This window comes from Dipodomys ordii, unplaced genomic scaffold, assembly GCF_000151885.1.
Source record: "Dipodomys ordii isolate 6190 unplaced genomic scaffold, Dord_2.0 Scaffold17, whole genome shotgun sequence".
Lineage (NCBI taxonomy): Eukaryota > Metazoa > Chordata > Mammalia > Rodentia > Heteromyidae > Dipodomys > Dipodomys ordii.
Window position 1 is genome coordinate 16647149 of NW_012267233.1, and position 17698 is coordinate 16664846.

Below are 17698 nucleotides of genomic sequence, written 5' to 3' on the forward strand. Positions count from 1 at the left end.
TATTTTTTTAAAAAAGCAATTTTATTATTTGAGAAACATGCAGACCATGAAGGTACATGGCTTCGGTGTCCAGCTGTGGGGATAGCATTGACTAACAGACCTGCTGCTGTTCCTCTCAACCCATAACTGTCTAGGTGTATAAGAAACAAGATTCCTCTGAAGGGGAGTTTTGACTGTGAACTCTGCTGGCTTTATCAAACCTTTCTTAGCATTATGCTGCAGACTACAGTTCTTGTTCATTCTCTTTCCTTTCTCTACCCTTTCAGACTCGTCTGACTTGCACTGGAGTGTGTGAGACTATCGGTCCCTGCTCCAGCTTCTTCTCTTTTATCTTTTGAACATTTGTTCTTAGTCAAATTATATCTTGGCTTCTGCTCCTCACAGGACCCAAACACAGAACGTTTCTTCCATTACCCTTGCAAGGTCTTTTAACACACCCGGTGGGAAATGGGCTCTTACTTTGTTAGAGAGAGCTTTCAAGGCCCTGGGCTATCAGCAAATTGTAATTGTTACTCTCTTTCCAAAGATGTAGAAACAACTATCTACCGTTTTGATCCCATTTTTATTGGCATGACATTTTCTCCCCACTCGAAGCAATTTGTAATTGTTAAAGACCAGCAATGACATCTATTAGACAGAATAAAAATACCATTTCCATAGCACCATAAGCTTTGACTCAGTTTCTGGTTTCAAGGTACAGATGGAAGATGTGTACAAATATGTTGTAAAACCATGTACATACGCCCAGATAATGACCCAAGATTATGCCCTAGACTATCCTGTCTTGACAAATACTGTAAATAGAAGATACTTTATTACCACTATCCACTTGCTTTTTTACTGTGTTTTCTACTAATGCATTATGCCTTTTATTTGGCAACACCTTTCCCAATTATTCCTCCAGTTTGTGTAATCCAGCAATTTTCAAACCTTTTCACTTTCTAGGTATATATTTTCTTCCCAAAGCAAATACTTTCTAGAAAGCAAATGAAAGTGTTAGTATTTAAAGACCCACACAGTCAACCACTCTATCACACTTTCTCCCTAAAGAGGCCTAGAATTCTACCTTGAAGTTTGAAAACGACCATTTAGATTATTGCAATCTTTTGGATCACAAACTAAATTTATACCCCCACATGCTAGAAGAAGGTATTTACAGCCCTTGTTCCATATGGCTTCTTTATTCAATTGTGACAGAGCTTTTTATGAAGGACAGTAGAAATTACATGTCTGAAATGGGTGAAAAATTAATCTCAGCCAGCACCAAAGAGTTTTCTTGGGAGACAATTGTCTTTGTTAAGAAAAATACTTTTATACATTTTTTTTAGACAGTGACATCTGAGACTCTTAAGTGATGGGATCTGAAGATAAATTTAAAAGTGAAAAGCAACCTGCTCTGCCAAAGATATGTAAGGGAATGTAAGTTGGAAAAGATGAATAATTAGGAGGACAGAAGAAGCAGACAAGAGTCAGGCAAGACAGTGAGGGACAGAAGCTTGAGTTACATTTGCAAAAGCCAAAATGTATGAAAGGTCCTATTATAATTCCAATTATATATTATAATTATATGTGACTCCCATTTTGTGATATCAAGTGCGAACTTTAATTTGTTTCCCCACTAATGTCTTTCTAATGAACAAAATGATGCATGGTATACCATTGATTCCTGCTTTTCTGATAAAATCAGACTGACACTCTCCATTTATGTACCCACACTGAGGAACAGTAACATATTTATGGACATTTTATTAATGAATACACACTGTACTCAGTGCTGGGGGTATAGGGAAGGCCCAGAAGTGAAGTTCACAATCGCAGGGACTTCAGTGTATCTGGTATATGCTGGTGGCGAAAGATTCAATTCTGAGTGCATTTTTATTTTTTTAATTTTTAAGACAATATGCTCTAATCAGTCAAACTCTATACACAAGGCCACTCTTTGAGAAGTTAGACATCTTGGCTCTTCTACTTCTTCACGTCTTATAATAGACTCCAAGTGGGTGTATAACCTAGGAGAACTGCACACCTTACCATGTGTTATTGATTACTTCAGGCACCTTTCATAGCTACTCGCAGGACTTGGAACAGTGCTTTGAATTTAAAATGTCTTCTTCTGTGCTTGATGTGCCTAATTATGTCAGCACCAGCTGGAAGGATATATTGACAAGACAGTACAACACGGCTATGTTCCCTACATAATTCAAATTCAGTGGCAGGCTTCCACCTCCGTCTCCCCCTTCCACCTCCGACAGCATGAAGTCGAGCGAGTGTAGAGCTCCATATTAAACACATAAAGGATAAAGGGCACACAAAGACAGGTTGTGTTCTGCTTTCAATCCTCTATCAAAAGTCTCATATCAAAATTATCATCAGGAATTAAATTACTTCACAGCCACAGGAAGTACTATTGAGTTATAGCTTTCAGAGGATGTATTGATGCTTTATTAATTTGTACTTCTGATGACCAATTTTGATCACTTTCTTCCCTCTTCCTAGGGGGTGAAACAGTGGAATATCCATTTGTTTTCATTATTTTGGTTACATAAGGACCTCCTAAGTGTAACAGTGGCTTAAGAAGAAGTCATAGTCAGTGGAAGGATTCAGATACTGCTGCACACATGCAAAGTGAATGTGTCATTGACTTCCTTTAAAAAGGTGCTTGTTTATGCTTCATTCATTCTTTTACTGGTGTGACATAACAAAAACATGTTGAATGCCTGCTATGTGCATGGTGCTGGGGATTCAAAATCCCTCCAAGTTAGTTTTGTCTCTCTAGATTTTCCATCCTAGTGAAGAACACTGACAAGCAGACAAGTGAATTACGCAAATAAGTTGAGAAGAAATGAAAAAAATATCTGGGGGAACACATAAATGAGCAACTTAGTCTTAGATCAAGTTTTTAGTTCTGTGCAAAATTTCATATGTAAAAATAAGGTTTACATACACTCCACATAGCAAAACAGACATCAGCCATTGACATTAAATGATAGGTGGAGACAAAATTAAAGCATACACTGGAAAACAGCTGCACCAACTGCCTTATTCAATACAGTGGAGAAAGTAACCACCCCTCTCACCTATAAGTTAAAGCACAATGTTGTTTTTAGAAATTGTATGGTCTTAAACTTCCATAATGGAGACAATGAAAATAAGAATGTAATTTTTAAATAGAGCTATTATGATAATTATACCATCACAAATATGAAATTAGGATGAAATGATTAATGGATCATATCTATGAAAATGCTGAAAATGTGGACTATTTATAGAAATGTATTCAAGATTTCCCCCAGTAGATGAAGAAGTAGAGGAAGTAAAAAACACTGGAGAACATAACACACTGTGAAAATACTGTACAAATTTGCAAAGAATACAACAATTTTGATATTTCTCATGACAACACAAGTGCACTAATAACCTACATCAAAATGATCCCTCTATTAAGTCCAAAATTTAACCAGTGCTTGCACTATTTCTATTTTTATTTAGGTTGTTTTGTGTGCAAAGAAGAAGGATTCATTCACATCACCTAACACAGATACTATAGAAATATAAGAATCTTTGTCAAAATTCAAGGAACATCAGAAACGAAGCCTGCTTTAAGCAAGAATAAGAATCAATGGCTAGCCAGGCTTCATGTCCACTATCATCTTTGAAAGGTCAACTCAACTGGCAAGTTACCTCATTGTTTCCTCAGCTGCCTGAGGCCTATTTCTCCCCAGTTGCCATCTGATTTCCACCTGTCTGACTCCCTCTGGCATGTTTCCACTTCGGATCCCACCACTACTTGCTGTCTCTCTACCTGTCTCTCTTCAGTCTCACTCAGATAGCAGTATCATTGGGAGATTAGACTCTCATATCATACCATCTAAGGAGCCTCAGGCTGCTGTCCAAACATTAAGTGCTAATGCCAATTGAATTTCAGTGGTCTCAAAATGGTTAAGGTCAGGTAGAGGAAAACATGAGAAGCTATGACTAAGTTGCTGCTTGGAAACATGAAAATTTCAGGATATGCATTAAATCACTAACATTTCCTTCTAATGGTTCTTCTGGTTTATGACATGGCATCTTCATCATCTGCTAATTTATATATTTGTGCAAGAAATGGTGGCTTGTTTTCAAATGCTTCAGTTTTCTTAGGAAACGTGAGTAGCATGTATAAAAAACTGAGACTAAAATAAGCTCTTCTGAACTTATGTCAAATTTTAAAAAATATTACCTGGGCACTGGTAGCTTACATCTGCAATCCTAGCTACTCATGAGACTGAGATCTGAGGGTCACAGTTCAAAGCCAGCCCAGGCAGGAAAGTCTATGAGACTCTTATCTCCAATTAACCACAAGAAACCTGGAAGTGGAGCTGCAACTTAAAGCGGTAAAGTGTTAGCCTTGAGCAAAAAAGCGCACGGACAGTGCCCAGGACCTGAGCTCAAGCCCAATTATTTTATTCATAAAATAAAATAATTTTTATTTTACTTTTATACTTGAAGTATAGAAAGTAGATTACAAAAACAAAAACAGGACTTGAGAGTCTAAAGATTTCATAGGTGAAAAAAAAGATTTCATAGATGAAGCTTTAGTAACACAGAATAAAATGATAAGTATTTGTTTCAGAAGAGGTCAAGAACTAGGCACTCAAATCAATTACTTTATTGGTTATCCATGCTTTCATTGTTACCAACATGCTATTACCTGTCTATTACTTAGAAGAGACATGCCATAAATATTCAGTCCTATAAATTATTATTAATAATTTAAAATGTCAATAATGCATTTGTTAACATTTGTTGACTGATCACTATGTGTCATATACTCTGCTTAGTTATCTCGGTACAGTAATGTATTTACATTTGCTTTAAGGTGCTGAAAAGTAAGTTTGGCATGCCAGGCAGATGCTCTACCACTGAACAACCGCACCAATTCCCATTGGATGTCCCAAACCAATAGGTTAGTGGCTATGAATTTGACCCATTTGTAGACATAGTAAGGTAGACTATTTGCTGAAGGTCAGCTCACAGCTTGTGAGTGTCAAGGCCAAGATTTTGTCCCAGTTCCCTGGCACAGTGCCTACTCTCATTGTCACTTTGCCATACTCGCTCTGAGAAAGGCTTCTTTAAAGGTCTGTAATCACTCTTACTTTGGAGGAAATTTTTGCTTATCTGTTTGATACTGTTGAGAAAATATTTTCCCTTTCAATTTTCCAATATTTAGATGGATAAAAGTTCAAGAAGAAAGACAAACTAATGAAAGGAAAAAAAAAAACCCTTAGAGAAGGTAGATTTTTAGCATGATGGGATTGTTCTGAGTCTTTTAATTCCTATTCCCTAGATAATATGCATACAGCTTACATTATCCAATGTATTTTCCTTCCATTTTCGTTACTGCCTATGTTTCCACTAAATTTGCTTGTAAAAACTTTATCTTTTTTTTATGTCAGTGCCTCTGATCCACTCTGGTCTTGATACTATGGAATTTTGTGTTCTACAGGTTACTCACTGAAAAGCAGATTCTGGTTGAACTATTGGTAAGCCCATTTTAAGGTGTAGGGATGGGTAAAACTGAAGAGAGCAGGCTGTATAAGTGTGTGTATGTGAGAGAGAGAGAGAGAGAGAGAGAGAGGGAGGGAGAGGGAGAGGGAGAGAAAGAGCGAGAGGAGAGGAAAAGACTGTAGTGTTGTTACCCTCAGAAAACTGATTTCATGATTCCAGTGCCAATGAGGCTTGATTTAAGTGAATTTAAGAACTTTCTTGGAAGACAAAGAGAAGAAGAAAGCATCAAAGCCGTACATTCTATGCATTTTACTGTAAATCTTGCCTTTGTTGTCTTTGGAGAAAGAACTCTTGACTATTGCATCTGCCAGTATTAGAATAACTCATATCCTAACTTATGGAATTGTAACCTCTTTGTACAACTACTTGATGATAATTTTTAAAATGTAAAAATGAAAAAGTCACCAGCAAAAATTAATTCACACACATATTGGACTCTCGAGTACTTTGATAGTATTTTTGTCCCCATACCTTTCTGAAATCAGATGCTCTGAGGGATGACATCCCTTCACTCATGGTTTCCATGACAAAGAGATTTTTTTCCCACAAGCACATGCCAAGAGACAGAGTTGGAAGATTGCAAAAATAGCACGAGTTGGTGCCAAAAGTTCTCCCTCAACAGATTTCTTTTCCTTTCTCCTCATTTCTTTCTCAAATGATCTTTAACCTAGGATATTGACCGTGGCCTTACACAACCAGCAATAGTGTGGCTCCAATAAGTTTTTGTCAGCAGTTATTAAAATCTTCACATCCTTCATGCCATTGAACTGCCTTCAAAAATCTGTTCTGAGCCTACTTTTATTGATAAGATATGTACAGTCTTATTTTTGGTATGGAATATTTCAAACTTAGATTGTCATCAAAAATAATTGCAGCACAATGCCTATGTGCATCTGATTATATGAAATAGTGTTTATTGAATTGAAATTCAGGAAAAAAACAAGAGGTTGTTTTTTAAATTTTCTTTTTGCTGTTTTCATTTTCTTTTTGTTTTGCTTATTCATTTATCTTATGTGTATTTGGGAAGGAAAGAAAAAGCACAGACATGGAAGGACAAAGGGTCAACTAATGCAGCAATAGTATTCACTGGATAATATGTTGAAAATGAACTATACAACTTGTGGGTAGGGAAGGGAAGTAAAAACAGGGAGAGAGGGAGGAAAGGAGTGACATTGTCCAAAAGGAAATGTACTCTTTACCTGACTTATGTGACTGAAACCCCTTTGCACATCACCTTTATAGTAAAAATTAAAAATTCAAAAACATAATTGAGAGTAAATTTTCAATGAATTTCTTTACATCTTTGTATAGCATGTTTATTTTTGAATAATAACATCTCTCACACACATATAAATATGTATGTATATACATTGTCTGAACTGAGATTTCAATAAATGCATACATTGCATAATGATTAAAACAACATAGTTAACATAGCCAGTCTCCTCACATACCTTACCTTTTTGTGAAAACATTAGACATCTATCTTCAACAATTCTGAACTACAAATACACTATAGACATCATATGATGCAATGGGTCTCACAAAATTCTTATCCATCTAAACACGGCTTGTTGTCCAGCCTGGCACACAGAGAACTCTGGTGCACCTCCGTGGGGGGTCTGCTGCCTCATTCCCCATGAACCCCACGTGCACCGTCTGGCTACATCCACACCGTTCTCGTTCTGTGTGTGGGTGCCACAGCATGGCTCTGCGCTTTGCCACACATGCCTCACACCAGCTGAGAGCTGTGACCAAGGACAGATGACCCTGGACCTACTCTGGAGCTCATGGTGTGCTGGCAGAAGCCCGCATGGCACAGACTGTGGGGACGATGGATGTACACGGGGGGGGGGGGGCTCGGCCCTGAGCCCCAGCCTTTACCCCTGCTCAAAAGAGGGGTTGACTGACTTCTATTAGAATGGCAATACTGGTTTGCTAGCCTCTGGCCTCTTTCCCCAGGGACAGCTGTTTCTATTGTGTTTAGCTCCTTCTGACCTTCAGATGGGTGTGGCTGTGGGAATCACAGCATTGCTTCCAGCAAAGTTTCCGAGGGGAAAGCTCTGCCCCTGAGGACGCAGGTCCAGCTATGTCCAGGGCTGTACGTGACAGTGCACACAGCTATTTTCAATAGGAAGAAGCCGTTGGCTGCACTCGAGACACAGCCGTCAACTTGATCAGGATGATGGGGAGATTTTGACCTTTAGTCATTTTGTTTTCCGTTTGTTTTCTTGTTACAATAAAGAGTCATAAATGGGGGCTTATCAAACACATGGACTCTGATTCCTATTCTCTTCACTCTAGAGCAATATTTTCCTGTTGTTCCTTTGTACGCTTGTCTGTACTTTTCACCATGTCTATGTTTAACCATTAAAAATCTGTATGATTTTATGTGTTCTTTTCATTTTACATAAATGTTCTCCCCAATATATACTATTCTGTAGCCAAATGTTTTCCACTAAATATTATTAATTGTGTCCCTATCAGTTGTGAATAGCCATTTTTTCTAATTGTTGTATACTATTACATCTTATGCATATGATACCAATGTTTTATTCTCTGTGTGGTAAAGCTTCTTTAGACAATCTTACAGATTCATTGAATTTCATCTCCTGCCTGAATCTGGACCTTTGCACCTGCTATTTTTTCTGCCAGAGATATCTTTCACCACTATTCTCAACCTCCCACCCCATCACCAATGCCCACTGTCGGACTAACTACAGCATTTTGGATTCTGATCAGATTTTACTTCCTCTCAGAATCTCTTCTTGATCTTCATCATGCTTTGCCATTCAAAGATTGTTGTAATGATCCACATTTCAACAATGAGACCTGAGTTTGAAATGTTTCATAAATCTTACAGTTCTGTAAAACTATTTGTGATATACGCTTTATACACTCTTCCATTAGATCTTGTCACAACTAAGAGTGTGTGTTTTTTTTCAGGGTTGGTAGATGTGTTTTTCTAAGACTAGATTAAAGAACCAGGAGATGATAAAGCCAAATGGCTTCACGTTGTTTCATGTTGTACTGAATGGTTTTTGATTAGACTAGACAGTGCCATTGATGTAATAACTCTTGCTGATCCCAATCGTAGAAGATTCCTGAATAGTTAGGAAGTTTGTCTTTGAATTAGCAAGTAGACATTTTTTTTAATGGAGCACTGTTTTATACATGTGCTTTGTTCATGTATCATAATATCTGTATTCTAGCCTATTTATAATGAGACTTTATCTACTATATTATACAGTCTGAGTAATATGAAAGCTTATTAAACCCCTTGCTAGTAAATCTTTGCTCAGAAGTACTTAAGTTCATCAGTTTTTGGTGAGGATTTCCAGAACCAGTAGAAGAATTAGGTTCTAAACATATATCCTATGTTCAAAACTATAGATCTCTCTGCATAGAACAGTTTTGCTTATTTTATTTTATTTTTTTATTGGGAAAAAGATTTTTTTTGTTTCTGATACAGAAGGTGTTTTGTGTGTAATGTTCATTAGGGTTAATGGGAGTAAGATGCAAAATCTCTCCTGCTTTGTGAAAAGTATAGTCTCATAATGTTTCCAGGAGGAATACTCTGAAACATTCATAAAACATTTATATCAGCTGGATAGAAAAAGAAAGGAAAATATAAACCTCCTTTAATAAAACATTTGCCCCTATTACAGTATGCTGCTTTAGGAGTTTATTTATTCAAGCATCATATGCAGTGATTTTGCATTATATGTATATTTTGCACAGAGTAAGAACATGCATGTTATACATGTTATAAAGAACCATCACTTGCTATACGATCAAGGTGACAATTGGGTAGAAATTTGCTCGATTGTTTTCTGTCCTAGGTCTATGTATATATAGCTCCTAATTTGGAATTACTATTGTTCTTAAATTGATCCAAAAAAGAAGCAGAAAAGGATTTTTTCTTATTTAATCTTCTGAGTAACAGGTTAGTAAAACTGTAAAACTAAAAATGTATTATGGGAGAAAATTAAGTCAATTATAAAAATACTTGCAAAATAGCTACACGCTAAAGTTATTGTATAGTATTGTATTTTGATTACATTAACCTGCGATTTAGTTGGACTTTTAAGGATATATTAATTTTTTTACAAAAATTGAAATAACATGTAGATCTTTTGAAAAATTTCTAAATCATAAAAGGAAAAGATATTACTGCACATACATAATTTTGTACTTTCGAACAGAGTATTATATCTGGTCAGCTTTTAAAAAAGATTGGTGATATTTTGAGTATCTTAAGGTAGAGCAGTATACAGTTAATGTTCAGACATCCTGAGTAAAATATAACAGTCTTCCTGAGGAAATGTTAAAATGTTGAACATCTATGTTCTCTACAAGTAAATAACACATTATATGGCTACATTATGACCAGATTATATCTATTAGTTACTGCTGTGCACCATGTAAATCTCTAGATTCCCCTGGGAAATGAGAAAATCATTTCAGACTTCAATAACTAACAATCAGTTATTGCTCTGGGCAATAATAAAGCTGAATGCAATTACCTAAAGTGAAGTTAGCAGTGTAACAAATGAAATACAGATTTCTTTCTCTCTGTTAAAATAAATGTAGCATCTCCTCATCCCCCACTACTGTGTACTATAATAGGGTCCTGCAAAGAGTGCATTGTCTGAATAGTCTATTTGAAATTTGAAATATATATGATTAAAACCCATAAAGTTGTTTTTTATCATATCATTTACTTAGTTGGTGCTCAAAAATATCAACAATAATAAACATGACTACAAAACCCCAAAATATCCAACCATAAGACCTATCTATAACACTAGAAACATATAAAACATTTATCTGAAAGGCTGGCTACAGTAGCTCTAAAAATACTAAATGTTAAGGCTTTTAAAAAAATTGTATTCTTTGCTCATACAGCAAAATGGCCAGCATGAGAAATAATGAAATCATCCCCCTGAGTTAGCTGAAATGGGCTTACATATATATCATTGCCCTACATTGTTAACGTGTTCATTGAAATGGCTAGTAAAGAAAAAGAAGTGGTTGATAATAAAGGGTAATTTACAAATTTTACTCTTAGAATTTCTTTTTTTCCCTGTTACATTATTTATTTATCCAAAATTGATTTCTAATTCACTATTTGCATATATTTCCTATTTGTCACAACAGAATGCAATTATACCGAAACAGATTTCCCAGTAGAAAGTTAATCCTGCTGTTTCACATTTTGTTTAACCATTTTTTATGTATAATTGTAGTCTGTGTTTTGGCCTGGGCCTCTCCTGAAACAGTAGATTTTCTGGCAATTTGGCTGTTAGCATACATTTGATGGTGAATATAGCCTTTCATTAGCTCTGTATTCAAATAGCACTGCCAAAGTATTTTTCGTGTTCTTTACTCATTCCTGTTTATAATAAATCCTTGGAAGCTTGAAGCTGACATCTGTTTTCTGAAGTAATCCTTTCTCTTTCCTCTGTATGGGCTGACTTATTATTGTAGAGTTGGTTTATTTTTTAGAATTGGACTGCTAGCAATTATTATTATTTAAGAAAAATGGTTTGTTATGTAGGGATAGAAAACATAAGAAAAATGTATGAATAATGTTACCAAAGGATATGTAAAATTCAGCACCTACACACATTGACAGCCTTTGTTTAACTACATATTTATCATATTCAGTGGTTTTGTTGTATGTCGAGTAACTTGAAGAATGCTTTTAATTCATAGACCACATTACTTGAAAATAAAATTCATATACCAGAGTAAAATCATTATTGAAATTGTCTAGCCAGGTGTCAGTGCTCACGCCTGTAATTCTAGCTACTCAAGAGACTGAGATTTGAGGATTGGGGTTTGAAGCCAGACCAGGCTGGAAAGTCTATGAGACTCATATTGCCAATAAACCAACAAAAAAGCCAGATGTAGAGCTCTGGTTCAAGTGGTAGGGAGCTAGCTTTGAACAAAAGCAGCTCAGGGATTGTACCAAAGCCCTGAGTTCAAGGTCCAGGACAGATATAAAGAGGGGAAAAAAAGCAAAAAGAAAACAATGGTTTAGAGCTGGAAGTGTGATTAAAGTGGTAGAAAGCTTGTCTAGCAAATACTAAACCAATTTAAACCCCAGTACAGCTAAGGGGGAAAAAAAGGCCCAATCATACTAAAAATCCCCTTAATTCAAGTTGCCTTCTCTAGCTTCTTTCCAACGTTCCTTTTTTCTTGCCCTCCCTCCTTTCCAATAATAATTCTTGACCATGTACTATGTCCTGAGTCTCTGTCATGATTCCTGTCAGAAGAGAGACAGCAGAGAGACATATAGACAAAAACAAGAGGTTTTTAAATAGGATAGGAGTCAAGACAAATAGTCAAAACATTACTTAATAGAGCCCTATTTAGTAAGCATATGTGTCCATTAATAAACATTTTTCTGAAGATGGAATTTCTAGAGGTGGATACTGTATATTCTCTTTCTCCATAAAAGAAAAAAAAACCTGCGCAATGTTAACATCTTCAAAATCTTCTTTTAGTGTCCACCAGGGAATTCTGAGAAGATTTAGCAAAGCCAGTTTGGTTGATTGCTCTTGTGCAAAATGTCACATTTCTTTCTTAGACACTGCCTTTGAAACACACACACACACACATACACACACATATACACAAGGAGTACCACCCATGGCTTTCAAATTTAGTATGCATCAGAATCACTTCACTCAGCATGCTTTGGAAACACAGTCTGCTCAGTCCCAGTACACATTCTTTCTGATTCAATAGATCTAGGGTAGGTTCTGAAAATCTGCATTTCTAACAAATTCACCAGCAATGCTGCTGCTCCTGGACCGAGGCCTGTACTTTGAGAACTGCTGGAACTTTAGGAATATGAACTCTCCTTTGGTTGTGCAAGTTTAATAAAGAGATGGAGGACGGCTGTTTCAGCTAAAGAAATTAGCAGGTGCATCACCTTTTCAAGACAGTAAATCATTGCTGCTTCACTGTCCTGATATAATAATGCAACTATTGGCAAGATATGAAAATGTATTTAAGATTTAGCTTAAAATCAAAGACTTAAAGAATAGAACAATGACAAGCAAGAAACTCTTTTGGAGGTAGTTTTCTAGTTCAGTTTGTCTTAATCATTTCTGAAGACGACCCATGAAGTCACAGGACTTTTAGGATATTAACAGCCTTACAATTGAATATAACTCCCACTGTATTCTTCTGCAACTACAAGCACTTTTTCCTCCAGCTTATATAGACTTAAGATTTTTGCACATGTATGACATTTTAGACATTGTATTTTACCTAATTGATTAACAAAGATGGTACCTGTGCCTACAGCTGGACTTAGGCTGGGCGAGTGCGCCTGCGCGGCGGGCGGCCTTTTCTCGTGTCCCCTAGCCCGACTGCGGGTCTCTCCTTGCAGCCTTGGCATGAGAGCAGAGTCCGAGTAGCGACCACGAAGAGTCATGGCCGGACAAGCATTTAGGAAGGTCATTCATTCCTCTGTTTGACCGAGTGCTGGTCGAAAGGAGTGCAGCTGAAACTGTGACCAAAGGAGGCATTATGCTTCCAGAAAAGTCTCAAGGAAAAGTATTGCAAGCCACAGTACTGGCTGTGGGATCGGGCTCTAAAAGAAAGGGTGGAGAGATTCAGCCAGTTAGTGTGAAAGTGGATGATAAAGTTCTCCCAGAATATGGGGGCACCAAAGTAGCTCTAGATGGCGAGGGTTATTTCTTATTTAGGGATGGTGACATTCTTGGGAAGTATGTAGAGTGAATCCATCACTAAAATGGCATCCTGTGAAGCTGCCTGTCCCATGGAAGTTCTGAGATCTTTCATCATGTAAATAATTTCCATCGCTCCCTTTTATAATAAACTGATGGTAACTAAGAAAAGAATGGCAATTATAATAATTAGTGTATAATTAATAAATAATAATTAATATAATGATAATAGTAGTTATTATTATTGCTATTGCCATTATTTGTATTGTTTTAGTAGTACTTAAACTCAGAGCTTCACACTTGCTAGGCAGGCACTATACTACTTGACCTATGCTGCTAGCACTTTTTGCTTTACTATTATTATTTCAGGTAAGATCACTTGATCTGGGGCAGGTCCTGGATCATTATCTTCCTATCTGTGCCTTCCAAATGGTTGGGATTATAGCTATGATAAACCATACTGACTTGTATTTTTGAAATGAAATCTTTGTACCTGTTTTGCCAGGGCTGGCCTAGAACCTTGATTCTCCCAATTTCTCCCTCTTGAGTAGGGGATTACAGGCTTGAGCCACAGCATTCAACCTTAAAATGGGGATTTTTTTTTTCTTTTTGGTGCTGGTCCTGGGGTTTGAGCTCAGGGCCTGGGTCCCTGAGCTTCTTTGTTCAAGGCTAGCTAGTGTTCTACCACTTTAGAAACAGCTAAAGTGGAGATAAGAGTCTCACAAACTTTCCTGCTCAGGCTGGCTTTGAACTGTCCTCAGACTCAGCTTCTTGAGTAGCTAGGATTACAGGCATGAGCCCTGGCATCCATCTTGTTAGTTATTTTTAGTTCAGAAAAAAAATCCAAACTGGAAAAGCCTTTGCCTATTAAATAAAGTTTCTAACTGAAAACCTACAGAGGTATGACTGATTCACCAACTTTGAGAGTTCAAAATTGAAATCACCATCTATTTAGATTCTCTTGGTTTTATATTTTTTTACTCTCTTATTTCTTGTCTTCATAGTCTAGTCCTTAATATCTCCTTTTCACACTCTCTATAGGAATATTTTCCCCTTCTCCCTTTAGGTCTTTATCATCCATTTACTTTGCTTTTGAATATATATGCAGTAGAAGGCTAATGGGTAAGACAGTAAGTTTTAGACACAGGTTGGGTGTGAATCCCCTCCCTTCATGTGACTTGATCAGGTTTCCCAGTGTCTCTGATCCTCAGATGCCTCATCTGTAAAATAGGGTTAATTCTCACATCACAGTTGTGGTAATAATGTAAAGCCCAGTGTTTGGCTCACAGTAAATGCCTAAATGTCTGGTAAGTGTTTTTCTGGTGTTCTAATTACTTTCATGCATAGAGCAAAGTTCAAAGAGCTAGAACTCCCTTCCTTGCTTAACATGAATTGGATTTATTAAATTATGAAACCTCAGTTGGGTGCTGGTGGTTCCCACCTGTAATCCTAGCTACTGAGGAGGCTGGTATCTGAGGACTGCGGTTTGAAATCACCTCATACAGGAGAGTCTAATAGGGTCCTTCTAGAATACACTACTAAAAAAAATGGATGTGGCACTGAGGCTCAAGTGGTAGAATGTTAGTCTTGAGCAAAAGAAGCTCAAGGACAGCTCCAGGCCCTCAGTACAAGCCCCACCACCAAAAAATTAAGTAAGAGTAAAAATAATGAAATCTTCTTTGTTTAAAATGAATGTGGATAAGCTGCAGTTGTCTTTAACATGAAAATATATATGAACAAAGCTTATTTATATACACACATATACATTCAAACAGAGACTTCTATGAAATTGGTGTAAAAATTTATACTTATTGTTTATGCATTTAGAATTACTAGTCATAGTGATACAAAGAGAACGTAGCTACAACAAGAACTTTAACTTTTTTTTTTGTCAGTTGTGAGGCTTGAACTCGGCCTGGGCACCATCCCTGAGCTTTTTCCCACAATGTTAGTGCTCTATCACACTGAGCCATAGCATCACTTCCAGTTTTCTGGCAGCTAATTGGAAATAAGAGTCTCATGGACTTTCCTGCCTGGGCTGGCTTCAAACCACAATTCTCAGGTCCTAGCCTCCTGAGTAGCTAGGATTGCAGGACTGGTGCCTGGCTGAATTTTAACATTTGTAAAGAAGTAAAACATTACAGAATACATCCCATGGTAATAGTTGTATAATGTAATAGCATTCAAATATTTCATTACCTAGACTCACTCTTATGTTGTGATATATTCATGAAGCAAAATCTACAATTACAACCTAGAAGACAATGAAAAAGACAGAATTTCACATGAAATGTTAAAACAGTGTTTAAATGTCTACCAAGAAGAAATATTATAAATTAAAATTCCTTCAATATTAGTAATAGAAAACAAATTAAGAAAAATAAAGGCAAAAATAAAACAAAATTCCTCTCAGTAACCTTAAGAAACAGTAGGAATACTGAATCAAAATATAGACTAAGTTTAAATTTTTCTAAATAGAAGATAAATTCTTTGGAAAGATCAGTACAATTCAAGTGCACCCAATCTGGGAAACATACATATAATTTGAATACAAATGTGAAAATAATCACAAATGACTTGTAAATAAAACAAATGTAATTTTGGTAAGAAATTTGAATAATTGGAGGAAGTAGATGCTTTCTTTCTTTTATGTGAATAAGGTCAATCTAAGTGGCAGAAAGCATGAATAGTTAAAATGGTCTAATGATGAAACTGAAGGTATACTAAATATCGAACACTTGAGATGGGACCCAAGGTCACATAAATTGAGATATACTGTCTAACTTCTGTGTACTTCAATATTTTCATATGTAAACATTTCATATTCATATCGACATGACAGAGTTGCTCTGACAGTTGCCATGTTTACTTACATAAACTGTTTAAAACAGTTGGTGATATTAGTTAGACAATATATAAATAGTAACTACTCTTGTTCCTAAAGAAGATACAATCCTCATACTATCTAAATGGACAATACTACTAACATCTGATTATGTTAAGAGAAAATAGAAAATCAGACAAATTAATTTCAGACAATTAATTTCAGACAATTAATTTCAGCGTATTGAAATAATCAGTAGTTTTCACAAAAATATAGTGTATCTAGAAAGGTAAGGATGGCCTCATATTTATAATGATAAGTAAACTCAATTAAAGGACTGCAGCCTTTAAGTATAGAAGTAAATGCTTAAAAAGAATTGGATGAAATCTAGATTCTATTCTTTATTTTTAAATCTGAAATAAATCAATAAAATATAAGTCAAATTGATTTCCAGGAACATCAATCATGATGAATAGTGATATTTTTTAAAATTAGAAGGTTACTCTTATTTTCAGCTCACCTGCAACAATGTCCATGCCCGTTCATTTTATTTCTACTGTACTTAAAATAAGCACTTAGCATCCTGTATATTTCATATTCTTTCTGGTGTGTTGTCCATTATATCCTCCAGAGTGTTCATCCCATGAGAATAAATGTAATTTTTTGTCATTGCTTTTCTCTTTGCTATGTTGTTCCGTGCCTCTCAGAGGAATTAAGTAGGCAGAAGAATTTGATAAATTAAGTAATTTATTCCATATTACTTTTGAGATAATAAGTCATGTAATAAGAAATGGAGTTGAAGAGACAAAATTATTTATTGTTCTGATGAATTGCATATCAAGAAAACTTAAGGAGTTGGTCTAAAAATAAATACAGCTACTATAAGTGAGGAATTTGGTAAGTGATTCTTTCTCCCAGGATTTTGGAATGAGAGGAAATTTTAACTTCTGCAGTGGCAGAGAGCTGAGTCTCTCTGTGAACAATCAGAAAAGGTTGTTTACAAGCCCCGTCCCAGAAATCTTTGGAGCTCCTCTTCTTCATGTCTCTCCATTCTACTTCAGAAATGAATGTCTTTTATCTGGCCTCATTGCATCAAAGTAAGGCTTTCTCACTTGATATCAACAAATTCTACCTAGTATTGTAAGTGAAAGTTCTTTTTGTATATTAACTTAAGCAGTAATAATAGAGATTCGTCTCGGGCAAGTAGAGATAAAGCACAAAAATAAACCAGGAAATGAAAAAAAAAGAGCATGACTGAAAAATGACATCCATATTTATCATAATTGACTGGAATTCTTAGAGCAACAGATGTTACGGTTAATTTAATTTTCTTATAAATTGACAAAACGAAGCTCTCAACACTTGAGAAAAATCTTTATGGAATATATTTCTTCATTTCAGTGTTTCAATAGGCAGTGCAAAGAGCATATTGTATTGGTTCTTCAATGACACCTGCTTTGTTTCAATCTTACCACCTTCTGACCATTGCTGATGTTGTAGCACTGGTATATTTTGAATCTATGCTCTTATAAATAGCATTTATGATCTTAGTTATTTGTGTCATGAAAGGTAGCATGAAGTTTAAGCAAACATGAATATATTTACATATATGAACACTAGC

The 17698-nt window shown here is 36.0% G+C and overlaps 1 pseudogene; it reads left to right on the forward strand.

The window, feature by feature from the left end:
- The first annotated feature begins 12995 nt into the window (after positions 1–12995).
- Positions 12996–13305, forward strand: LOC105982789 (annotated as a pseudogene).
- The last annotated feature ends 4393 nt before the right edge of the window (positions 13306–17698 follow it).